The sequence below is a fragment of the Vulpes vulpes genome, chromosome 11 (genome assembly GCF_048418805.1).
Source record: "Vulpes vulpes isolate BD-2025 chromosome 11, VulVul3, whole genome shotgun sequence".
Lineage (NCBI taxonomy): Eukaryota > Metazoa > Chordata > Mammalia > Carnivora > Canidae > Vulpes > Vulpes vulpes.
This window is the reverse complement of record NC_132790.1, coordinates 69,803,463-69,830,010: the sequence shown is the minus strand read 5'-3', so window position 1 is coordinate 69,830,010 and position 26,548 is coordinate 69,803,463. Positions and strand designations below refer to the sequence as shown.

The 26,548-nt window shown below is 38.3% G+C and overlaps 1 pseudogene; it reads left to right on the top strand.

Moving 5' to 3' along the window:
• Window positions 1-1,414: 1,414 nt before the first annotated feature.
• LOC112925629 (small nuclear ribonucleoprotein G pseudogene) lies at window positions 1,415-1,611 on the top strand (annotated as a pseudogene).
• Window positions 1,612-26,548: the final 24,937 nt, after the last annotated feature.

The window sequence follows — 26,548 nt, the reverse complement described above, 5'->3', positions numbered from 1 at the left end:
TAATTTTGTCACTGATGAGTCTCAAACTAATTAACTTAGGTACAAAACACCACTTGTTTGTAATGCAAAGAATTCCGATAAGGCCGTGATATGCCATGCTGCTTATGTAAACAGATCGATTTCAATCTTTCCTATCCTCAACTTTCAAGTTACATAGGATTTTGAGCTATTTAAACCATATTAACTCAAAAAAGGAAAGAAAAATCATAATCAATTCTTAGTTCTTCCAGCACGTCTGAAGCAATATAAACTAAGCTATAATCATTACTCATGAAGGAAATATTGACGCCGTTGGTAATTTCACATAGGGTTCAGCAAATCAGGACAAATCCTGCCTCCCACTTATTTTTGTTCAGCCTGAGAGCTAAGAATGGATTTTATATTTTTAAATGGCTGAGAAATCAAATGGAGAATATTTCATGATATGTGAAAGTTAGATGAAATTTAAATTGCAGTGTCCATAAATAAAGTTTCACTGGAACACAGCCACAACTGTTTGTTTACATATTGTCTAGGCCTGCTTTCATGCTGGAGTTGAATAGTTTCAAGAGAGATCATTAGGCTCCCAAAGTCTAAAATATCAACTATGTGGACCTCTTCAGAAAACCTTTGCTAATGGTTTGGTACACTGATTTCTCCAAATTTTGTCAGTAGGTCATGCATCAGAATTAAGTGAAGAAAAAGAGTACAGATTCTCCATCTCTATTAGATATTCTTATCCCATGGCTCCAGAGTAGTTTCAAGGTTCCAGCCTCTGGGCTTATACAACTTTTTTGGGAAGGAAATAGCATCAGAAAGTCTTGGGACTCACTCACTACACATGGACTGCTACATATTTTTCTTCCAGTAAATCAACTGTGGTATTATTTCCTTGTTCATCATACTTCACTCATTCTGTGCATTGTTGTAAATAACCTCTTCAGAAGGCAGATGCTTTGGTTCATAATGACAGCACATATTTTTCTCAGGGATTATTTTGTTTACATCCTTAGAGTATCTTTAGTTACACACTTATGTTAATATAGTAATTTAACTAGGGTAATATAAAAAGACAAAAACCGTAAAGTGATATTATAGATTAAACTATTTGCCATGTAGAACAGATTAAGTACCGATATTCATAAGCAAAGCTATCACTAGTTTCACATTAATTTAGGCTGTAAGAGAAGATGGTGCTCAATCATGAATTATGCCTGGAGAAAAAAGGGGATTGGACTCATTTATTGAATAAAACATGGAAAGCTGTATTCCAGTGCATTACACAGAGGCAGAAATAATTAATCCACGCGTGGCATCTATCATTCCATATAGAGTCTAGGTAAGAATTTAGGACCTGAATCCTTTAAAAAAAGAGATGTTCCTGGCTGAGTAGACACTATGAGCAAAGTTTACCTTCTTGAGTTGAAAAAAATTTATGAACAAGAAATTATTATTGAAATTAAATGGTGGCAGACATGTCCAAGGAATATTGTGGGAGTTCGATCTATGAATCTTTTGATAGATGAATGTGTAGCGATAGCAACTAGTAGGCAACAAAACAATATTGGAATGGTGGTAATACAAGGAAATAGTATCATCACGTTAGAAGCCTTGCTTTTTTTTTTTTTTTAAGATTTTATTTATTCATGAGAGACACAGAGAATGGCAGAGACACAGGTAGAGGGAGAAACTGGCTCCCCACCAGGAGCCTGATGTGGGACTCAATCCCAGGACCCTGGGATCACGACCTGAGGCAAAGGCAGATGCTCAACCACTGGGCCACCCAGGCATCCCTAGAAGCCTTTGGAATGAGTAAAAACAATAGGGGTGTTCATAGAAGAAATGAATTGCTTCAACATATCCCCTCTCCATAGCTCCTGTTTCACTAAAATATAAAAATCAGGTCATGTGTATTTTCATATTGAATTTTTCTGTTAAATAAAAGTCAAAAAATGCCAATTTTTTACTTTTTTTGTAATAGTAAAAAAAAAATTTTCCTGGATTCCTAGAAAACTACATCAAACAATCTTTAGATCTCTCTTTTTGGCCCTATTTGATAATGTGATTTATTTATCCTATGAAAATATTTGTAATTTATAGTATCATTGTTATTTTCTTCAGAGGTTAACTATCAGAAGGCTTATTTTTTAAATCTTTTTTTTAGTTTGGGTTATAAAAATAAATGTTAAATAACTAAATGTGATTTGCATGGTATTTTAAACAAAAGAGGAGAAAGTCAGTACTAACTCTGTTCTTGCTATCTTAGTCTAAAATGGAACTAGAAGAATACTCATTTCAGTTTGGTAGACAGGCAGAGGCAGAGCAAGAGACAGAGACAGAGAGACAGAAAGATAGAGACAGGAAAACATACAGAGAAAAACACACAGAGACAGAGAAAGAGCAAGCAGAAAGACACCTATACACACAGAGATGGAAACAGAGAAAGATGGAGACAGAAAGAGAAATGGAGGGAGAGAGAGATGAAGACAGGGAGACAGAGACAGAAAGACAGAGACAGAGAGGGAGACAGAGACAGGGAGAGATAGAGACATGGAGAGACATAAGGGGAGAGAGATAGACACAAGGGGAGAGAAAGAGACAGAGACACAGAGAGAGAGGGAGAGAGAGAGAGAGACCTGAGACAGAGTGGGAGAGACAGAGACTGACTGAGAAAGAAACACACTGCCACAGAGACTGAGATCCTGAGACACTGAGAGAGAAAGACTGAGACACTGGAGAGGTCTTATTGCAGATAGAGGAAAAGACTGGAGTTAAGCAGCCACAAGTCAAGGAGTACCTGGAACCATCAATTGGGAGAAGGAAAGAATGAATTCATTCTCAAGCCCAGAGAGAGTACAATCCTACTGACATCTTGATTTTGGACTTTGGTGCTCCAGAACTGTGAGAGAATAAATTTCTGTTGTTGCACACCACTCAATTTGTGGTAATTCATTGCCGGAGCCCTAGAAAACTAATACAACCAGATATAAAATTTGTGGTAGACAGTTCTTTTTTTTTTCAATATAAGAAAATTCTTATGTCACTTCCCTCTAGGTTCCATGGGCTCATATGAGAATCTGTCATCATTCACATCGGCATTTCTTGAGGGTAATATGTTTTTCCCCCTGGCTGCTTGTAAGATGTTTTTCTTTGCCTTTAGTTTTCAGAAGTTTAATTAGATACATGTTGGCATAGATCTCTTTGGGTTTATCGTTTTTCAGGTTCTCTCAGCTTCTGGAATCTATAGGTTTGTGCCTTTCACCAAATTAGTCATTATGTCTTTGAATATTTTTTTTAGTCTCACTATCTCTTTTCCTTTTGGAACTTTAATGATGTAAATGTTGGATCTTTTGTTTTTGCCCCAGAGATTCCTAAGTTCTTTCCATATTTCTTTTTTATGTTGTCAGATTGCAAAAATTCCATTTTTATGTCCTCAAATTCACCAATTTTTTTGCCTTTTGTCATCTCCACTCTATTATTAAGCCCATGCAGTGATTTTCTTAATTTCTCTTATTGTACTTTTCAGTTCTGTAATTTCCACTTGGTGTTTTTAAAATAACTTCTCTTCCTTTGTGGAGATTTTCTATTTTTTCATTTATTTCAAGGAAATTTGTACTTGATCGTGGAAGCATTTTTATGACAGCTGCTTTAAAATCCTTGTCAGATAATTCCAACATTTAATTCATCTCAGCATTGGCATCATTTGATTGTCTTTTCTCATTCAAGTTGTAATTTTCTTGGTTCTCGGTCTGACAGGTGATTTTTAAATTTTTAAAATTTAATTTCTTACTGTACCCTGGACATTTTGTCTATTATGTTAAGAGACTCCAGGTCCTATTTAAATCCTTTATTTTAGCATGCAGTCATTCTGTTTAGGTTTATCTTGCAGGTCCTGGACTACATTTGTGGACTGTGGTCCCAATGACAGTTTAATTTTAAAAGTGTTTGTGGAATTTTTTTGGTCTGCTTACTTGGTGCTGCTGGGACCCTCTTGGTCCCCACTGAAACTAAGATGTGAGGGGGTTTCTACATACTCAGTCAGTAGGTTTCTTCCACTAGAGGGGGGAATCTCAGGCTTATAAGGTGAAAGAGGCTTCCCTGGCCAGGCCCCTGCTTGCTGGGAGATGGAGAGCATTTCTTGGGCCAGAACCTTCTTGTGGCAAGATCTCTCACAAAGGTGCCCACCAGCCCTCACATGATTCTAGTGGGGGAAGAGAGTCTCAGGGCTAGGGAAACAAACAATGAGACTTGTGGACCAGGCTTGTTTTGGTGAGATCAGTTTTGGTGCTGCTGGCCCCCTCAGTGTCTTTTAATTGGAGAGGGGAGTCACAGGCCCATGAAAGAAAAGTGCTTCTCCTGGCTATTAACTGGTAGTGGAGCTCCCAAATGATTCCCCTGTTAAATGGTATTGGACAGTCACCTGGTGTTGTAAGAGGGTCTTTTTGATTTGCAGAACGAGTGAGCCTGTATAGACTGTCTTCCTTTGCTAGTTTGGGGTCAGAAAATGTAAGGTGGGAAAATGTAAGAAAATGAAAATGATGGGTGGGAAAATGTAAGACATCCTGCTGCTGTGTTTTTACTCCAGTTCTGGGTCCCAAAACACTTTGCCATCTTCCTAACACATTTTAGAGCTCTTTTCTTCCTTTGTTATTTCCAGGGCTTAACCTATAAGACCTATAGGTTTACTAGGCAGGGAGGAGTGGGGAGAAGTAGGTTTTTGGCATCTTCTTTGAACCCAAAGCCTTAGGTAAATTTTCTATTCAAATATAATGCATGCACAGAGAAGGAACATCCTGTTGTGGTTGAATTGTATCTTCCAAAAAGATATGTTGAAATCCTAACCCCAGCACCTGACGGTGTGATCTTATTTGGAAAGAGGGTTATTGTGGTTGTAATTATTTAAGATGAGGTCCTATTGGAATAGGGTGAGCTCTTTCTCCAGTAGGACTGTTGTGGTGATGAGAAGAGGGGAAGAGACATGGAGACACAGACATATGAGAGGGGGAACATCAGATGATCATACAGGCAGTGATTGAAGTGCTACCTCTACAAATCAAGAAATGCGGAGAATTGCCACTAAACTAGGAGAAGCTGAAAAGAGGCAAGGAAAAATTCTTGCCTGCAGGTTTTGGAAGGAACATGGCCCTGTTGATACCTTGATCTCAGAATTCTAGCCTCCAGATTTGTGAGACAATACATTTTGGTTGTTTTAAGCTACCCAGTTTGTGGTGCTTTGTTACACCAGCCCTAGTAAAATATTATGCCTTATATTTTCAAAATTTCTTCCAGCCAGAGGAAAGATGTTCTGGTTACGAATCGAACAACTGGTGGATCACAGAAGTGTCATTACCTTTTTCTAGTCTGTAACCAAATTAAATGCTACTAGCCTCTATCGGTTATATCTAAAGGAGGGAACACAGGACAATAAGGCTTCTACATGTTTCTTTTCATAACATTTTCTATTTGGACACCTACAACTTACTATGATGTGTGGTTAGAAACAAAACCTTTACTGCTGCTTGGAAAACTTTTATTCATTTCTTGTTGAATCCCTGCCCATCTTCCCATATTTTCCCCCATCTTCCCATACTTTCCCCCTTAAAACTCTCCCACACTCTATAAGTGATTAGTATCTCCTCTTCTAAACAAACTCCCTCCAGATGAACCAGAAGCTTCATAAAACAAATTCCTCAACTCTTCTCCCATCATCTCCAAGGAAGTGTTCAAATTGCTTTATACCTCCTCCTCCTCCATCTTTGTGTGGCCTCTTGTCTCTAAAGACAAAACTCTGCTATAGGTCAACCGGACCTATCTGGAGGAAAAGTGTTAGTGGAAAAAACATAATTTAGGTGAACTTTCTGACATTTCTGGACCTCTGGATTTTTTATTCATAAACTAAGGGTACAGGATTAGATTATACTGAAGATTCCATCCAACTCTAATCACCTTGACCCAGTTTCAGGAAATCACTTATGGTGACAGACAAATTGAAGAACAGGCTGTACTGGAAGAGGCCAGAAGATCTGTTCAAGAAAATTTGGCAAAGCATGGACCATCTCCTTCCTTTACTTACACTACTTCCTGGTGGAAAGCGATGAGCAAAGAAGAAAATCAGGATGGAACTGGAAAACCTTGGCAAGCCAGTCCACGTAACTAAGGTGATGGTGTGTGCAAGATGAGAAGCAAGAACCAACGGACTCAATACCGGTTTTCATAGTCATGCTCTATTCCAGTACTGTTAAGTAGAAATATAATGTAGGTCACAAATGTCTCTGCCTCCATCTTTGTGTCTCTCATGAAGAAATAAATAAAATCTTTTAAAAATAAACAACACAAAATATAAAAAACATACAGAGGAAAAAAGTCTAAAAGTTGCTTAAAATACTATTACATGTATTTGTATAGTGTTTTATGATTTGCCATGTATTTTTGCCTTATTTCATTTTCACAATGATGCTGTGAAGTTTTCTAACTAGAAATTTCCACTTGCTTCCTAGTACACCTCAGGTGTGAACATGTCAAAAGCTAAAATGATCATTTTTCCTTTCTGTACTTGTATTTTTTTTTCTGTATTTTTATGAATAAAGAGGGTTATACCATCATTCGCTATTTCAACCTGCCTGGGAGACAGTCTACGTACCTACCTACCTACCTTACTTCACTCCTCTCGTCTCTAAACCCCATATCTAATTAGTTAACCAAGTCCTGTTGATTCTACCTTTTATTTTATTTTATTTTTTTTCTACCTTTTAAATATATCTTAAATCTAGATGTTTTCTTTTTTCCCCTCCCATCACATCGTGATGGTCAGTCCCACATCATTTCATGACTAAACTATTGTAATATCCTTATAACTGCTCACTACCTCTGTACTAGTACCCTAATCCATTCTCTGTAATCCCCCTTCCAGAACAAAATGAGTTTGACACTTCCCCATATGAAACCTTAATGATTCTATATTTCTTAGACAAGTCCTTCTCTAAGTTTACTGTAGATTCAAATAATCTAAGCATTCCGTCAAAGACAAGATTTGGATTCTGATTTAGGATGTCCCAGGTTCTGTATTTTGAAGGGAGATGTTGCTGCTGCTCCTGCTTGTCCATGAACAAGTTGAGTGGTAATATACCTGGAGGATGAAGTGTACACTTTGAGAATAGCATTCACTAGGCTCTTAGGATCTAGCTCTATCTCAATCTAGCTCTCGGCCTTAAAAATTATTTTCCTTCATCTCCAATCAGCTTATGCTGCTTCTCTACTCTCTAGACTCTCTAATCTAAGTAATTAATTTTTGGCATGTGAGAAAAAAAATCCACCTGAGTTGAAACCCCAAATTTAAAATTCCAGTAACTTTTTATGTAACTTTACAACTTCATCACTAAAAGGCAAATGAGAGAGGACAAGCAACAGATTCCAACCTCAGAGTTTATTCTGTCCTCTTGTAGCTTTTGCTTTCCAATGCATCCAAGGAGAATATTTTGTGAAGTCTTCACAATTCTGTTTGTTACCTGGTCCAATTCAGCATACAGAGGGTTAGAGGTCAGAGATAAGAGAACAACTCAAGCTCCCTAAGGCTGGGGGTTTTACTGAAGCAGTATGATGGCCTGGATCCTTTGGAGCTGTTCCAGATAGTGTTGTAAAGTATGGGATACCTCTCTGAGCAACTTTCTCATCTCTTTTTTCAAGACCACTGTCCTTTGTGCTCAGGCAGCCAATATTGTCACATTGTCTGGGGTTTTCCTCTGTTTTACTCATTGCACAGATCTTCTTCCTTCCCCTTTACAGTCCAGGTACCTGGGTCAAGTTCCATATCCACTTCCCCCATCTTCCCTATCTACATACCATTCTCCTCAGACTTTTGTTTTTGTTCATATGTTCATTTGCTTTCATTCTGCCAATATTTACTGAGCAGGGAATATAGTGATGAAGGGGATGACATAACTCCTATACTCAACATTGCTTAAAGGCTACGAGAGAGGCAGACTCTGAAACAATTTAGGGTGTTTTCTTAAAAAAGCAAAGGTGCTTTGGGAGCCTGCACCTGGAGTTCTAATAATTTAATTCACTCCAAGATGTTAATATCTGGCATTACTGGGTTACAGCTCCCACTGGCACTTCTGTTTTAAAAGTTACTCTTTTTTGGGATGCCTGGGTGGCTCAGTCACTTAAACCTCTGACTCTTGATTTCGGCTCAGGTCATGATCTCAGGGTTGTGAGATCAAGCTCCCTTTCAGGCTCCATGATCATCAGGGAATCTGCTGGAGATTTTCTCTCTCTCTCTGTCTCTGCCTTTCCCTCCCTCATCTCAAATAAATAAGCAAATCTTTTTAAAAAGTACTTTTTTTTATTATTGTTACTGTTATGTTTCCAAATTCCAGATATATATTAATAGTGAGAATAAGAAATCAGAATTCTTGGGAATTTCTAAAATTATAAGTCATTCTGAAAATATATCCAATGTTCTTCACACTCTTAAAACTCATCATTATAGATTTCTAGAAATACTTGATTGATAAATAAGAAATAATAAGTTTGGAAGTTACTAAATACCATAGCCTACAGTGAAAACTTAAACACTGAAAAATTCTAGTGAACATTATTAGGTTGTATTCAAATAAAGTAACATTTGTATCTTCTAGCAAGATTAGCAGCACCCCACCAAATCATATGCCTAAATTGCCATTTTAAGGGTATTTTCTCTCTCAAATTTGTTCAATGGAACATGTTTCATAGGATTTTTGTAAGATATACTGTTCAAGTAGGCTATGAACACACAATATGGCAACAATTGCAAGCCTGAGTGACTGACTAGATGAATCATTTCTCTTATGTAACCTTGTCCTTGTTCCTGAGAAAGTTGGTCTTGACCTTCAACTTCACATGTCCACTTTTACTTCTTGCTTTTGATTTGGCATTGGTATATTCCTTAGAACCAATAAGGTCTTTATGTTGATTGTTAGGTTTAATTCTTGCAGGGGAATTTAGATTATTTTCCCTGATTTCTCAATTGATTTTTCTTAGTATTTGGAATTTGGAAATCATTTTTCACGAAGTTCTGGGGAGGAATTCCTAGAAGAAAACTCTGCTATTTATGTATCACTCCTATAGGGAAATGTGTTTCAAGTTCCAAATGACTGGTTTACCATTTTGAATACTCTTACAAACATCCTTTATGGAATAAGGAAATTTATACTAAGACTTATGATTATTCTTTCCTGGGAGCAGAGATGGGATCATTATATTTTTACCTGTTGCTAATACGCTGGAAATGCCTCTTCTTAAAAGAATTTTATACATAATTCAGCCAAGTAAGGGGAATTGCTTTGTGTTGTGAGTTTCCTATGTAAGCTCTGTCCAGAAATCATGCTTGGTTACAGTTTTAACATTGGCATTAGAGAGTAAGAGGGGAACAAAGAAGCCTTTTCCTCAGTTTTTTGGATAAGTTAAATGTGCTTCAGTATTAGTACATCCCATCTATGTACCAGAGAAGTTTATAAAAGGAGCAACTCCTTTCTTTCAAGCATTTATCTCTCTGTACTGCCAGAGCTTAGGTGTGGACTATGAAAAGATTCCTCTGGGGCTGACCATTAATCTCAGGAATCCAAAAATGCTATGATATTTGAAAGAAGAAAATAATCCCTCTAGTAGAGGGCAGAAAGACAATTTGGGCAATATTTGGACTTGAGAAGATTTTCCTGCGAACTGTAAATAAAAGAGAAACAAAGTGACAAGTTACGGACACCAAAAGGATGGTTCTAATAGTCCTCTTGTGGGTCTGCCAGGACAGGTACTGAGAGATCCCTAAGGCATTAAACCCTGTAGGATGGGAGGGCAGAAAAGAAATGAAGTCAAGTGCCTGGCATGCAAACATTTGCTGCATTGAATTAAAGTCAGGGCCTTGCCTTTGAATCCTTTACAGTATAATCTGATCAATGAACCAAAGCAAGATTGAAAAACTCTTAAAATCACATTCAAAGAAATTCATACACAGGGACAAATGAATATGGGGTAAATTTACCATAGCAAACCCTCAATTCATCATAACCTCACTAATATCAACCCATAATTACCTAGAATTTTAAAGAAAGAACAAACCATGAGAAAATGAACTCACATTAGTGTCTATTCGGGATCTAACATTTTATTGCCCTCTCTAATTGTACCAAAAATAGTATATGGTGAAAACTAGGTTCAGAATGATCAATTTTAAATGCAGAAATAGCAGAAATAATAAAATATGCCTTTTTAAAAATTTTTTTATGGAAGACAGATAAAAACATATAAAGTTTTGAAACAAAATGAAGGTTTTATAACCACAAAAATTAAATGCAGCAGAATAACCAAATACCCACAAACTCTAGTTAATTCAGGCTGCTTTATACCTGAGTACCCATGAGGAAACTTGGAGTCATTATGTCATAGCAGCTTTTAAACCTTCTGGATTTGCAGGGAGTTATGGGGATTACTATGATCTAACTTTTGCAACATGGTTAACCATTCCTCTAAAATTCAGCCTTCCAAGTGATATGTCCTTCTACCAAGACCCTCAGTCTTTTGGGGAATTTCCATTCAAACCAAGCAATTAATGGTAAATGGAGTCCTTCAGGAAATTTCCACTTGCAAGATCTGATACCCGAATTCTTCCCCCCAGTGCATCCTCTAGGATACTCTCAAGTGCAGTTTAGGATTATTTGAGCCATCTTCTCAGACTTATCTCCTTATTCTATTTGTCTCCACTCCAAGGTTCCCTGGCAGGTAGTTCCATAATACAAGCTTAGAGTTGAAGCAGCAAGGGAATAGGCCGTTCCAGAGTCCACACAAAACTCTAGGTGGTCACCAAAGGAACTGCAGAGTAGCCAACCTTCCCCTCCTCAGCACCTCACACACATCTCCTGGAAATAGATATTACCATCGTCAGGTAGTGCAAATGTAATCAGTAAAAGCCTCTGGAGAAGGCTGGAAGCTTGGAATAATCTCCATCCCAAACCTAGATTGAAACTGAAAACTCTGAGAAACCCAAAGATGGTTTTCAATTCTCTAACTCCTTTAGCCTAAAAACAAATAAAAATAAATAAAGGAAGGAAAGAAGGAAGAAACTAAAAGAGTTTATTTCCCAGGCTACAATTACAAAACTGTGGAAGAAAGAAAGCCTAAAAATGATAACTAGGCAGCCTTTATAGGAAGAAGCAATGCCTCACCCCTAGGAAACTACTCAGAAAATACTCTTAGGTATTTTTTAGCAAAACTTGTTATTAAATAATAATCCAATTGTTATTAAATATTAGTATCATCAACATAATTTTTAAGGTGATGGTGGTAGTAGAGGAGCTATTAGGTGAAAAACAGAATAATTTGGCTTCTATTTTCTACCATAGCTGTTTATGAAATATATTACATATTGTGTTATATCATAGTATATATTATATGTAGCTGACTACAGGGTTTTTCCATGGGGAAAAGCACAGAACAGACCAACTACAGAAAATATATGCTCTAAATTGAGATATAACTGACATATATAACATTATATTAGTCAGATGTACAACATAGGGATTCTGTATTTGTATACCCTGAAATGATCATCACAATAAGACTAGTGATCATCTGTCTCCATACAGTTATAAAATGTTTTCTTATCGTGAAAACTTAAGATTTATTCCTAGCAACTTTAAAATATACAATATAGTACCATGCTGTGTGTTATGTGCTCTATAGTATGCTTCTAGAAAGCACATTATTTAAACAGAGAAACATAAGAAACTGAATTTAAGACAAACACTTATTCTCAACAGAAGACATTCTTTGGTCCTTTATGTGCAAATAGAATTTCCTATCTGGATATGCCCAGTCTTTGACTAATTTATAACCCACTCTGTGTCTTCCACTGTGGTTATTACTGTTGGTACCTCACCCGTATTGCCCCAGCTCCCACATTTCTGGGCACCCCAACCACTAAGTTCCTGTGACTCTTTCCTTGAGGGTTTTCTCTGGCTGTGGAAGTCCACCTAACACATATGTGGGGCAAACCAGAAATACCTAGAGGTAACATTTTTCTGGGAACCATCTTCAACCAATAACTGAGGGAAGTTGGTAGGAAAATAACCCAGCTGCCTCCCACCTCAATTGGAACAATGCTGAAGTGTATTCTGCATAATTAGAGTTCTTGGGAGATACTAGTCCCCTGATCTCTCATGCTACCTGAAATCACCTTCTAAATCACCTATGCCACATCCTTTTCTCAGGGCATGTTTTGGGGGAATTTATCCTAAGGTATCCATCACAGGCTTAATCTCACCCATTCTATCACCTTTATACTGACAACACCAATCACTTAGGGAGAAATAAGTCTCAGAAAAACTTGGGCCTGAGATAGAAGTGGAGCACTTAACTGCCTTCTTTCCTCTAGTCTGTGCTTGCTACAGCCCCACCTGTAACCCCATGCCCACCTCTACTCCTTCCCTCACCCTGATCCAACTCCTCCTACCCTCCCACTAATAAGCCACCACTCCTCCTAGAAACAATAGCCATTGCTGATTCTTGTTCAAAAAAAAAAAAAAAAAAAAGCTGCACTGATGAAATAGCAGATGGCAAGGATAGGTACATATCAACTTCCTGCATACAACCTTTCTTAATTCACTAAGACCAGAATTTCTGAGGAACATCCGGAAATCCAGACATTTCCTTTGATTGTTGCAGCTATGATAAAAGTAAGCAGAGCAAATCTCTGATTCTACACCTACCACCCACTCTTCCCCCACGCCAAGATAATAAATTGTTTAAAATACTTTGCTTTTAACTCTTATGATATATTGCCTCTGTTATTGCTTTCTATTTATACCTCTAGTCCAACAGTTCCTGGAACTGTTGATGCGTAAAGCTTAAACCAACTGCTCCAATTTTGAACAAAACTGACAGCTCTCTTTGGATTTGCTAATTAGGAAAATCTTTAAGGCAAAGAACTGGGTAAAAAGAGTGTATTATTCATTTCTAAGCAGTCCTTTTTGATCTAAATCAATAAAAGCTATTTCCTCCTCTGATTCGTCCTATATGTTGTTCATATTCCCAGATGATCATTCTTTAAACTCTTTGTTCAGTGGAGACCATAGCTTTGTGATGAGCTGCATGTACTGTCTTTTCCAGCCACTTGTTTCCCTAACATGTGATTTTGGACAGACCAGTGACTGCAGAGTTTTCCAAAGCAAGGTCCCAGACCACCTGCATCAGCACCGTATGGGGCAGTGGTTGAGATTCATCAGACTACCTTCAGCTGACTCAATGCCACTTTAAGGAGAAGCCCAATAATTGTTAGGTGTGGATTTAGTTTGGGAACAGATTTGGGTGTTCAAATTTGACCAGACAGTTTAGACTGTGAAGTTCAAACTATGTTCTTCTCTTGTCTCCCAGACTGAATTCATGGCTTTGGCCTCATTAGTTGGCTGTAGCTAACTAAGCTAACAAGTTTTTATGCTAATGCCATTCCTAGGAATGACAGATAAATGCTAATCCTTTCTGCTGGAAAGTGAAAAAAAAAAAAAAGAAAACAATGAAAAAGATTGTTTTCAAAGAGTAAAAATATACCCTTGTTTTCTAATGGGAAAAATATGACTTGTATAAGCATCACATTTTACAGGGTAGAAGCAGGGCTCATATTTTGATGATTTTGATAGACCATCCCTCTGGGAACAGATCTTTGAGGAAAGAAGTTCTAGTTTCCTGACTTAGATGTTGGAGAAAAATGAAGGAGATTGTTTTGCATTTGTATTGGGGAAGAAATGTTCTTATTTTAATTTTTTTTCTAAAATCAGTGTTTTGGGGACATCCACAGTTCAAATCTCGTGCAGTCTGATGTTCTTGGTTTTTCTGTCTGTCAAGATGCTATTAAGTAAATTCAGTCTCTTTAGAAGTAATCATCGTTTCCTGGCCCTGCGTTTGGAAGGATTTCCAAAGAAGATGACAGAAGTTTGGAACAGAATCACACTTGGCAGTGTCATGACAGTATTCATTATGGGCATATAGAGTATAGTTTGGCTTAAAGAGGAGGGGGATTTTACTCTGAAATCCCATAGCGAATGTGTTTGTAGATGTCAACAAACCATTGTGAGAAAACATGCCTGACTCTGGTGAGTAAATAAAAACTTTCTTCCTAGAGTAGAGAAGCCATTGTGGGATCAGTTGATCTATGTAAGAACAGAACAATAGTGATGTCTTTTAGAAACTCTTAGCTTCCAGAGCAGTGTGCAAAATACACATATTTTGATGAAGTTCACATTTACCACTGATGGGAGTTGGCAGCATGTGGCATTTTCCCAAAAATGTTTGCATTGTTCTTTGGATATTGTAGCATGTCCTTATATCCGTGTAAGGACATCACAAAATAATATTGTTTGTGGCTCACTATTGCTGACTAAAGTCTTTATGTCAGCACTGGTTCCATATGAGAGATGTTTATAGTAGGAGTTAATTCATAGAAATGTGCCTGATGAAAGAAGTATGAGCTCTTGTGTTCAGAATGAGCTTACAAGCTCCTCTGTCTTTCCAACCTGATAAGTTATACAGCTCCCTATCTCTTTATGTCTAGCCAAGAATTTTCCAAGGCAAAAGATCTAGAAGTATTTCTTAATCACTTGAATACCTGGCAACATAAATGAAAATATTTTGCACAGCTTTTCTGTTTATGAGTCATTGGCCCAAGGAGCATAAACCAATTTTTCAGTTTTAAAATTATTTGAACCTTTTGTTACTCTCCTCCTAATTAGTGTCCATTGTGTTTCAAAACCCATTTTTATGTATTTATTAATAGCAAAAGTATTAAATGAAACCATAGAAACCTCTGGAGGAGAAAGAGTTCTATTTCCTTTTTAAAAAACAAGTAATTTACTGAACTTCTTTTCTACTGAAATCAAAAGCTTTAACTTTAATGGTTGGAAATTAACATTCAGTTAACATTTTTTCAGCTTTTTAGTCTCTTTGAACTTCTACCTCGACACATAGTCTGCCAAATTCATGAAAAGAATTATTTAAATCAATCAATCAAAAGTGCTTTTTAACAGGTTTATATATCATATACATGTTTTAAATTTTCTGCCTTAATATTTGATTTTCTGAAGTGTTATGTCGAAATACCATTTTTGGAAAGCAGTTTTTATTTCTCTATCATGGACATCCTAATTGAAATTATTTTTGCTTTGGTTTGATTTTCTTGGCTTGAATTTTTAAAAGATTGACTTAGAGCTTTTGTGCTTCAATTTTATCCTAAACCCAACCTGAAAACCCCAGTTGAATTTAATATAATCTATGTAAATCCTAGTCACCGAAGAGGGTGTATGGATCAGCATCATCAGCCTCATTTGGGGGCTTGTGAGAGTCATAGTTTCAGGCCCCACCCTAGACCTCTTGATTCAAAATTTGTACTTTTGTTTTTAAGATTTATTTACTTATTTTAGAGAGGAAGAGACAGAGAGAGAAAGTGCATGAGCAGGGGGAAGGGCAGACAGAAAGGTAGAGAAAGAATCCTCCAGCAGACTCCCTGATGATTGTGGAACCTGATGCAGGAGCTAGGCACTTAATTGGCGAAACCACCCAAGCACCCCCAGAATCTGTAACAAGATTTCTAGGTGATTCTTGTACACATTAAAGTTGAGAAGCTCTATTCTGACCTAATCCTTTTTTTTAATAATTTTTTTTAAGATTTTATTTATTTATTCAGATATAGAGAGAGGAGAAGCAGGCTCCATGCACCGGGAGCCCGACGTAGGACTCGATCCTGGGACTCCAGGATCGTGCCCTGGGCCAAAGGCAGGCGCCAAACCGCTGAGCCACCCAGGGATCCCCCTAATCCTTCTATATTATAGTGGCAATTTCAAATTAAAGTCAGTGTCTTGGTTTTATAAATTTAAAAGATACCATAATAACCAGAAGATAGTAAATCCTTAAGGTAGAAGGCACTGTGATGACAATGTCTACTGCTGAGCATCCTGTTAACAGCTCAATCTGTGCTTAAGGTTTTTGGTGCTATGGTGTTGATATGATGACCCACTGGCCCTGTACTGGCACTAGAGAAAGGGACAAAGTATGGCGAGGGAGCTCACAGCCAAGAGGAGAGACACACTACTGACTGTAGAGATCTAGAAGTAGCACAGGGAGTGCTTAATTCTGTGGCTAGAAGGCAGGCCAGAGAACAGAACAGGAAGGCTTCTCAAAGAAGATGACTCCATGTCAAGCATTTCACTGCATGGGCAAGCTGGAGAATGTTCCAGGCAGACAGGCATGAAGAGAGTGAGACAATAAACATTGCTAAGGAAATTCACATGGTTTGGTTTGGATGAACATGAGGTCTGTGTATGTATGCATGGGGGACGGCAGGTGGGAGAACACCTGAGGAAACAGTGGGTAATGAGGCTGCTGAAGAGTCACAGATGCCCTCCAGTGCTAAGGAGCTTGGTTTGGGTTAAAGGGAGCCTGCGGAATTTTTGAAGAGGGAGGGCCCAGCCAGCTTGGTGTTTTTCAAAGGTCATTCTGGATGCAGTATGGAGAATGGACTGGAGGTAGGTGGAACAAGAGTCGAGTCAGGGAGACCAGCATGGAGGAGGCGGAAGTGGCCTGAGTGAGAGAAAGTGATTGCCTGGCATGAGGTGGTAGCCATGGGATGGACAGCTCAGGATAGAATCCAAAAATAAAGAGGAGAGAGAGAGACAGAAAGAGAGAGAGACAGAGGGAGAGAGGCAGAGACACAGGGAGAGGGAGAAGCAGGCCCCCAGCAGGCGACCCGACACAGGACTCAATCCAGGGTCTCCAGGATCATGCCCCGGGCACTAAACCACTGGGCCACCAGGGCTGACCACATTTTCTGATTTTTGAACTGCTACTTTTCAGACTTGGTTTTGCATCCCTCTACAAAGCCCTCAGATTATTTATATCCCAGACGCATTGTAGTGCCAAGAGTCAAGAAAAGGTAAAGTTAAGTGGGGAAAGGGAACTAAAAATTACTGGGTACCTAAACAAGCCAGTGCACCATAAACATTCCCTCAATTACTTCCCACAATGCTCAAAGTAAGTATTATTACCTGTTTTAGACATGAAAAGAATAAGGATTTCCCTATGATTATTGGCTTCTACTAGTCGAATCTGATTTTGTACCCAGAGATCTGTGATTCACATATTAAAGTATCTGCACTGCCTTAGAGGAGCTTAAACTACCACTGCTCCCATGCTTTGCTGAATGCATAGGTGACAATCAGGCTTCTCTGGCTACACAACTTCCCTACTGAACAAGTTAACTGGAACCAGAAGATAAGCAGAGAAGACACCCCGAGTGGCCAGGTAGATGACACAAAATCCAAAATCTTTATGAAAGGACCTCACATGCACAGCTTGTTTACTTTGCTTGTACATAATGCTCTCAAGCTGGGCCATATGTTTTTGCAGCCCACAGACGATTAGAAACAGCAAATTAAGAATGAGTGGGAAGCAAGTGAGATCTACTAGCTGACAAATCGACATCAAGGGAGGAGATAGAAAAATGTAAAGAGCCATAGATATAAAAAGTCAAGAAGCCTAGGTAATAGTTTTGGTCACTGATATTGAGGCAGACAGTCCCACAGATTTTACTAATCCTTCAGGGCATGATGGTATTATAGCACAAGGTATAAACCCAAAGAGTTAACGTAAACCTTATCTCCCACCCAAAGGAGAAAGTCTCAATATAACATCTGGCATCAGAGTGTCATTTTTGCCTCTAGCTGAGCCATTCCAGTAGTATGACAGTGTGGATCTCTTTTCTGGTTAGCAGTTATTAGCAATTCTAGAAGATCCTTATAGTCCACTAAGCAAAATCTCTCTTAGTAATGTCCACCAATTGTCCAGTAGTCAGTGTGTGTGTGTGTGTGTGTGTGTGTGTGTGTGTGTGTGTGTTTTACATGATAATCATCCAAACCTTAGGAGATGGGTGTTACCAGTGTGGACTGGTAACAAGAAACTCCAGGACTATAGTCTTCAAAGAGCTGCTCCTTCTTTGTCTCTCACTTTCTTTCAAGTCTGCTCTGAGAGGATGTTCTGCCCCCAGCTAGGACAATCTCATGACATCAGTGGTAAATCTCAGGAAATAAAATATTCTATAGTCACTTTAAGTCGTAAACACAGCCCCGATCCTGTGGTTTAGTGTCTAATCAAATATATTTATCGATCCTTCAGTATTCGCTGGAAGTGACTCTTCTTCCCATCCTCCGCCCTTCCTGCCTTGAATGGCAGGCTTTTCCACTCTGTTCACTGCTCATCTTCCCAATTCTGTAACTGCTGTTTCCAAACATGGAACTCTAAGCAGGGAGAGGAGGAAAAGTTGAGAGGGAACAGGAAAGCTCCTACTTGACTGGTGTGGCCCTGCCCTGGCTCTTCAGTCTCATAGGTTTAATGTGCAATGAATCACACGGAGATCTCATTAACATGAAGATTCTGATTAGGTGGCCTGGAGTGAAATCTGTGATTATGCATTTCTAATAAGTTCCCAGCTTATACAGATTGTGCTAGGCTATGGATCTTGCTTGCTTTGAGTAATAAGCATTTAGAGATTCCCCTTTGGGTCCACTCGTTGCAATACTTTTAATGGAACTAGTTAATGGAATTTCATTACTTCAGCAAACTCTTTCAACTATAGTTCCCGGTGGTGCAAATCATTATACTTTATTGTTGGTGACCCTCACCCTGATGGGCTACCCCCTTGGTCACAGTAACTTTCACTATAACTTCAGGTTCCGTTTCCAAAGGTAATTTATCTAATCCCCAGGTTTCACATAACTTTGACTTTCATATTTACATGGATAAAGACAGACATCTAGACACCCATTTGCTGAGTAGCTATAGAGCACTGTAACTTTCCAAATGACAGGCACAAGCCCCTCTGTCCTCTAGATGTAGGAAATGCATATGGAACCCTCCTGACAGAGCTATGCAAGTCCATATACTGGACTTGGGTTTGGAAGGAGGGAAATGAAACTGGCAGAACAGCTCTTTCCAAAGAAATTGCTTCACATGTTCTCTCTCCTTATCCAACAATCTTGTTTTTTTAAAATTCACAGTCTGGGTGAAAGGCCATGTATGCCATAACCAATTCAGATATTTCTTTTAAAAATTTGTATCTTGGTCATTAATGTCATGGCTAAATTTTGTATCTCATAAACTACAATATACCCCTATGTTTTCTCCTGTGACAAAGATCTTGTTTTCACATATGGTTTCTGAATTATTCACCATTTTATAGATCCCTTTTCATTTGTCAATATTCTACCTAAAATAAGGTAGCTAGAATCAGACCTATTATTGCACATAGAGTCTGACCAGCCCAGTGTTGACTGGAGAGGTGTTTTTCTGTCTTTTACTTGTTTGACTTCATTAACACTCTTGTCATTTGAATGTATATGGAAGAGAAAAGGGAAAAAGGGAAAAATCAATGATAAGTATATGATCTTGAGTGGGACTATCTGTAAAATTGAACACCATTAGTAGAAAACAAAGAAATTAAGATGATATGGGGAGTAGAGTAGCTCCATTTTAGACCTGTTGGGCTTGAGATGCCAGCAGGAAACCTATGTGGAAATATTCAGTAGGTATTAAGAAATTGGATACTGGAACATACTATAAGTTAAATCTAGAAATAGAGATTTAGGGATTATCCTTATAAAGATAATATCTGAAGTCTAGAGAATAGAAGATATAGGAAGAAGGTAGCCAGTTCAAGCCTGGAAATGATGAAAGTTCACACAGATTCCAAGAGAAGACAACATATTCTCCAAAACTGGATAGTTACCTATGTGACTCAAAATATTTCTACCTATCACATTGTTTGAAAGTTGTATCAGCTTTATTTCTTAGAATTTTCCCAATAGAGAAGAGTATATGATGCCACTTAGGAGGGAGTTACATACTAGTTGCCTGATAATTCATAAGGAATATAATTTACCTGATTAATAACCATTGCCACCCACTACTTGTCAGGCCGGAATCTTATGAGAATGACACATGAAACTTTTGATGTGTAGGAGGAATTGGAGATGAGACCTGGTCATTTGGGGAAAAAGTAGGGATGGGCAGCCAGAAGTTGTGTGGACTAAGGTGTAGGAGAGTATTTGCAAACATGACAGGGGTACTTCAAAATTCATTGCTTCATGGAACTAACATCTACTCAAAATGAGTTATTTTGTTGAAGAATCCTCACCTAGCCAATGATTTTATTTTAAAAAGCATGCATTCCAGTTAAAAATCACTTTAGGTTTACTTTTTTCCTTTTGCTTTTAAAAATTGGATTATATTATATTATTCATTATATAATATATTTGTTATCTATAGTCAAAGGAGTGGGAATGTCTGTTTTACAGTAAAGCATGAAGAAATGATACTATATAAATTTGTTTGAAAGGATATCCACAAATCTTTATGTATTTTTCTATTTCAAAAATGTAACTTTTTATTCGAATCTGGCATTAAACCTCTAAATTTCAGAATACAAATACCCCATATAAGGTTTGATTATTGTTTTACTTTCTATAAATACATACTAATAGTAATTTAATAGTTGCATGAAATAATAAGTTTAATAATTGTATAGCTAAAGAGATATACTGTTAAGTGTATGGTGTGTGTGTGTGTCTGTATATATGTGTACATAAATATATATATATATATATTTAGAGAGAGAGAGAGTGTACAGTATTACCCATTTAGTTTAAACTCTCACAAGCTGTCATCTTGACTGTATAAGCAGACTAGTGATATATGAATTATACATACATGATCTTTACATTATCGTAATACATTCAGACTTGTTACATCATTTAAAGATAACATGTTCAGTGGCAAAATTTCTGGTGGAAACATTTTAGCATTATATAAGCTTCATTAATTGGTAATGCTTGCTAGCTTTTGACATTGACTAAAATTGCAAAGATGGAAATCAGAATTCTAAGGATTCTTTAGGAGGGTGTGGGGATATGCTAGAGATCACAACACATACCACAAACTTGGCTTTAAACAGCCACGTTTCTAATTTTCCAAAGTTAGTCATTCCCAAATACCACAGTCAGCATTAAAAACACATATGGTAAGGGCTGGATGATCCAGCATTTAGTCAACTAGAACTCTCAGCCAGTTTGAAAAATTATAACGTAATAGTTAATATCTGTAATCATGACTCTTGGGATAAAAGTCTTAGCTATATTTCTTATATGTTCATTGCATAAAAGTTTTAATATAGTTTCTAATGTAACATATTATTTTATTTAAGTAACAGAAGAATTCTATGAGTGGCCACCTGGATGGCTCAATCAGTTAAGCATCTGACTTTTTTTTTTTTTTAAAATTTTATTTATTTATTCATGAGAGACACAGAGAGACAGAAGCAGAGACACAGGCAGAGGGAGAAGCAGGCTCCCTGCAGGGAGCCTGATGCTGGACTCAATCCTGGAACTCCAGGATCATGCCTTAAGCCAAAGGCAGACACTCAACCGCTGAGCCACCCCAGTGTACCAAGCATCTGACTTTTGATTTCAGTTCAGATTCTGATCTCAGGGTTGGGGGATGGGGGCTCTGTGCTGGGCATGGAGTCTGCTTAAGATTCTCTCTCTCCCTCTGCTCCTCTTAAGAAAAAAATTCTTTAAAATGGATGGTATCATCCCCATGTTATGGATGAAACAAATGAAGTTCAGAGAGGTTAAATTAATTTTTCCAAGGTTGAATGGTGAGAAATAGACATCACTGTGTTCTCTTATCTCCCAGGAACACTTAAGTTCCAAAATGTTGTCATGTACTCATTTTTGGCAAGCTAGTAATCTATATTTGCTCTGTCTTTGATAAGATAGTGTACTTCATTTTCAATCATGTTAGATAAGAATATTGCATTTATGTATACCGGTTGCTCCTTTTATAAAAATATAATGAATGCCACCATGGGCAGTAGAATACATGCTTCACATTATTTTTTTCCCAGTGTTAGTAACAGAGTTGAATGTAGTTATCCACTAAGTATCTAGACATCTTCCCGTCAGAGTCCCCTAGTAATCAATAAGCTTCTTAAGATGTACGTCTAGAGCTAATATTGGAGGTTGTGGCCATGGCTTACAGCGAAGTTAATTACCTCATTGACTGCACGTGCCCACTCTCCCTCTTGTCCTCTCTCAGATGCACGCGCGCGCGCGCACACACACACACACACACATACACACACACAACATACACATGTGAAAAGACAGGATTTATGTATAGATTTGGGATCTATTTAGAAAGTGGAATTGGTAGAATCAACCGTTTGTCATCAGCAAGTGTTTCCTTTTTTAAAAAGATTTTATTTATGTATTTATACATGAGAGACAGAGAGAGAGAGAGAGAGAGAGGTAGAGACTCAGGCAGAGGGAGAAGCAGGCTCCATACAAGGAGCCCAATGTGGGACTCGATCCCAGGTCTCCAGGATCACGCCCTGGGCTGAAGGTGGCACTAAACCACTGAGCCACCCAGGGATCCCCTAGCAAGTGTTTCCTAATTAGATGCCTGATACCATTTCCTAGATACATCTCAAATCCTCCTACTTCTGTTTGTTTCCACAGTCACCACCCTAATCTGATTCATTATTGCCTTCCTGGACTTCAATAGCCTCCTAACCAGTCTCCTTGTTTTTACTCTTGTCCTTGGCCACTGCCAATCCATTCTCCCCAGGGCAACCAGAGTGTTACTAAACTTCAAGTCTTATCATGTCACTACTCTACCTAAAATCCTACCTTGGCTACCCACTTAGGGGCTGTCAGAGTTGACCCCTGTCTAGCTCCACAATTGGTGTCATCTTGAGCTTTCTTTACTCTAGGTTCTCTGACTTTCTTGTGATATCTCTTATTTACTGCATTCCACTAAGCCTCAGCATCTTGAGACTTGCTATTCCCTTGGTTTGAAAAACTTCTTTTCTCCCTTTTCACTTTGATTAACCATCCTTTAGGACTTAGCCTAAATGTTGATTTCTCATGGTGACTTTGCATGATATCCAGGCTAGCCTATCCAATTACTCTTCGTAGCATCCTGTTGCTTTTGTAGTACCCCCCATAATTGTACAATTTAACTAAACAATCCTATATTATGCCTTATTAAAGTTTCTCTCTCTCTTTTTTTTTAAAGACTTTTATTTATTTGTTAATGAGAGACACAGAGAGAGGCAGAGACGTAGGTAGAGGGAGAAGTAGGCTCCCCACAAGGAGCCCGATGTGGGACTTGATCCCAGACCCCAGGATCACATCCTGAGCCAAAGGCAGACGTTTAACTGCTGATCCACCCAGGTGTCCCTAAAGTTCATCTCTCTCTTTTTTTTAAGAGTTTTTATTTATTCATGAGAGACACAGAAGGAGAGAGAGAGAAGCAGAGACACAGGCAGAGGGAGAAGCAGTCTCCGTGCAAGGAGCCCGACGTGGGACTCGATCCTGGGACTCCAGGATCATGCCCCTGGCCAAAGGCAGGTGCCAAAATGCTGAGCCACCCATGGATCCCTAAAGTTCGTCTCTTATACTTAGTTGTGAACTTTATAAGAGTAGGTTTTCTTCATCCATTCCTATTTCCCTATCTCCTTAGTACAGTGCCTGACCTTTGTCAGCCACAATATATTTTCCTAAAAAAATTTTGCTTGTATTTACAAATACTAAGCTTCTTAGCCTTTAATGATACAAGATGATTATGGTCTATGTCTTAGAAATGGCCACAAGCTACTGTGGGTTTGAATATTTTAATAGCCAGAATTTGGCCAAACTCAGGAATTCATCACTAAGGTTGATATACCATTGCCAACTGGATCTTGAATTTATATTTGATTGTCTACCAATTATGTCACTCGCTGATAGTTAAATAATGGAGCTCAGAGGACTTCTTAATGGGAGGTGTTGAAGAAAAGTCAGGAAGCTTTGAATATAGGATGGTGGTAAGTATAAAACTTTGAGAGATGCTATGAGGTAGAGGCTAATGAGAGAGAAGTTACATGGATAAAGGTATAAAGAAGAAAACTATTTTCTGAAAGAGGTCCATTAAGTAGACTACAGGTTTAGAGATACGTTGGCAAGTTTAGATTTGAAGAGGTTATCGAGAAAATTCAGCAATTTTTTTGTTTCTCCGTCTTTCTGTCTGTTTTTGTCTTCCTGTCTCTCCCTCTCTTCTTCCCCTTCGTTCTTCCTTTCCTCTTCCTTACCCCTCTTGAGCAATTAATATTTGCTCATGAGAGTGGAATCATTTGACAAGCACTGGAATAAAGGTCAAGACACACAGACAATGTTTATAGAGTAACCGGGATTTCCATTAGGTAATTTTCTGGTAACACCTTTGTAAACAAATGTGAGAATAGTACAAAGTGTTTATCATGACAGTTTTTAATCAAATCCATTCACTAAGAAAGCTGTAAAATAATTTGCAAAGTGCTTTGGGATAATGAACTACTATATAAACACAGTTTTATCCTAGCAACTGAAATTATAAGACTATTTGTTTTAGAAAATTTCAACTCTGGTATTTTATTTCCCTTGAGTGATTACAATAGATCGATTTATGAAACTGAATGTTCTTCACTTGGATTAAATGATTCTATGTGTATTTGTGCTGATTAGCTGTTAGTAGGGGATGAATACTGTTAGCAATAACTTTTGCTTTTGAATTTCATTTAAAAATTTTTGAGATTCAGAAAAGCATTTTGGGAATCACATCTGGTGTGCAGGACATGGGTGAGTTCTAAGCCTGTGCTTTGCTCTTGGAATCATGCTTGTGCCAAAGCACATGCAGAAACTCAATATTCCTGGAGTGACTGTGCTTTTTTTTTTTTCTTTTTTATGGTGTTAAAAAGAAAGAGCTATTGGCTTGGTAAAAATGAGGAAGAGGGAGAGAAGGAAAAAGAACACCAACAAAACCTCAGCAATACCTAAAACATGATACTCTCAATGCATTATATATTGGAGGCAAGTAGAGATTTCTAACAGGCTGCATTTAATTTTAATTATTTTCCATAGCCAGAAGAAGAGCTACTCTTTTAAGACTCACAGTTCAATTCCCTTTTGTGTAACTTGTCTATTAAGGGCACCTTGCTAACTGGAAGTCTCCAAGGTTCAGAGAACTCATAAACCCAGACTGCAGTTCTCGCTATAGTTACTCTGCCCAAAGCCCAAGGCAGCCCATCTCAGGTTCATGATGAGTTTATCTGCTAGTTTACAGTACACCAAGACTCTAGTGAAGGAGAAGACGCATCAAACTTTTATTGGATGTCTAATGTGGGCTGTGGCTATTTTCAACATAGTTCACAGAATCAGAGATCCATCTATGCTGAAGTTGCACAAGGGTTTTTTGTTTGGTTTGGTTTTGGTTTTCCAAGAGTTTTTGGAAAGATTTATTTATTTATTTGAGAGAGGGAGAGAGAAAGAGAGAGAGCTTACACAAGGGGGAAGGGCAGAGAGAGGAGAGAGAATCTCGAGCAGACTCTTTGCTGTGACCAGAGCTGGTCTCCATCTCACAACCCTGAGATCAGGACTTGAGCCAAAACCAAAAGTCGGATGCTTGCCAATGGATCCAACCAGGTGCCCCAAGTTGCAGGAGGTTTTAAACTGGCTGTCACGGTCTGTCAAGAGGATTCTACATTTAGTAAAGAAACATGCCCCATGATCTCAGCGAAATGAAATATCCGTAGAAGTTTAATCCCAACTCATGTTCTTTAATCAAGAATATGTTGGGCAGCCCGGGTGGCTCAGCGGTTTAGCACCGACTTCAGCCCAGGGTGTGATCCTAGAGACTGGGGATTGAGTGCCACATTGGGCTCCCCGCATGGAGCCTCTTCTCCCTCTGCCTGTGTCTCTGCCTCTCTCTCTCTCTCTCTCTCTCTCTCTCTCTCTCTGTCTCTCATGAGTAAATAAATAAAATCTTAAAAAAAAGAAGAATCTGTCAAAATATCCCGATTTCCTGATGTAGGAGAATTAAACAGGAATTATTAATCATATTCAGTGTCAATTGAAATTACTAAATGCAAATCTACTGACTGAACAGTCTCATTGGTTGGTAGGCCCTACAACCAATTCCTCACTATCGGTTAGCTAATTAAGAAGTCCACACACACACACACACACACACACACACACACATTTTCGCCCCTCCTAAAAACTCAAGTTAACAGTGATTTAAAGACCATGCTTTTTTCCTCTTGCTTTGTGCTGAGTGCTTAAAGTTTTTAATACTTGAAGCATTTAAAAAAATATTTATGCCCAGGCCCCACTCTCACAGAGTCCAAGTCAGCTGGGCTCGAAAAAGACCTGGGCATTCCTATATTTTAAAAGGTGGCTGTTGGGGTGTCTGGGTGGCTCAGTGGGTTAAGCATTTCCTTTGGCTCAGGTCATGACCCCAGGTCCTGGGATGGAGCCCTGCTTCTCCCTCTCCCTCTGCCCTAGCTCTACTCCCCTCCCCCTGCTCATGTGATCTCTCTCTATCAAATGAATAAAGGAACTCTGTTTTTTTTCTTTTTTTGGAACTCTGGTTTTTTTTTTAAAGAGTAGTTGTTACTAGAGCCCAAGGTTGAGAACAGACAAATGCT